The 933-nt window shown below is 32.7% G+C and overlaps 1 protein-coding gene across 1 annotated transcript in view; it reads left to right on the forward strand.

Moving 5' to 3' along the window:
* Positions 1-933, forward strand: part of LOC107613444 (putative tRNA (cytidine(34)-2'-O)-methyltransferase) — a 17,551-nt gene that overhangs the window by 15,241 nt on the left and 1,377 nt on the right. The gene's annotated exons all lie outside the window — the stretch shown is intronic.

A 933-nucleotide genomic window follows, 5' to 3' on the forward strand; every position in this document is an offset into this window, starting at 1 on the left:
TTAGTTTGTAGTTTGTACAAGTTGCTGGAGGCGCTTTCACGTTTAACGATTTTGAAACGTATTCAGCGTATCCAAAGTGGAAGGTGCTAAAGGCTTAGCGTTTTTGCTATTGTATGCGCTTCCCTGTTTAATATTTTTCACGTGAAAGGCTTGTTCAGTTTAGGCACCTCCTAGTTAGCGCGCTAAAAAAGTACAAGGTGCCACCGATGACACCCGGGCAAATAATTTGAAAAAGGTCGCATTTTGTCTATAAGTTTTAGAAATAGTGATATCTTGGAAAGGAAAAAAAAAAAACTTATTTCTCATTTACGTTTTAAAGAAAGCAGTAGGCTAAGATTGATTTAAACAAGAGCTAGTTTTAAGGCTGCATTTGGAAGAGAGACTGAGAATGAAAGATAGAGATTAGAAGACAGAGACTGAATTAAGTCCGTCTCTATATTGTATTGGTTTAAAAATAGAGTTATGTTTTAGTATCCTGTTTGGTTTAAAATAAATATATAGACTGAAATAAGAGAAATCACCAAGATACCCCTATTTAAAAGAGAAGTTATTCTTATAAACAAGACAGGTTGAAATTGTTGAATTCCAAATCAAACAAAACACAAATTTATTAATTAAACCCTTTTTATTATACACAGAAAGAATCAGAAAACACCAAAAGTTCAAAAATAACACCACCCTAGAACCCAATTCAGCAGAAAGATTATATCTTTGAAAACAGAGGAACAAGCACCTCAATCATTAGCATCCTCAAAAATCTTGCATGTTGACTTTGCCAACCTCCACATAAAAGAAGTGTTTGTGTGTGTGTGTGTTTTATTTTTTCAAAAAATAAAAAAAATTACAAAAAAAAAAACTTGTTTGATTATTGTAAGCCAAGCGTGTGTGATATTTCATATATATGTGTAAAGAGGCATGGATTTTGTGCTTGGA

Source organism: Arachis ipaensis, chromosome B08 (assembly GCF_000816755.2).
Source record: "Arachis ipaensis cultivar K30076 chromosome B08, Araip1.1, whole genome shotgun sequence".
Taxonomy (NCBI): domain Eukaryota; kingdom Viridiplantae; phylum Streptophyta; class Magnoliopsida; order Fabales; family Fabaceae; genus Arachis; species Arachis ipaensis.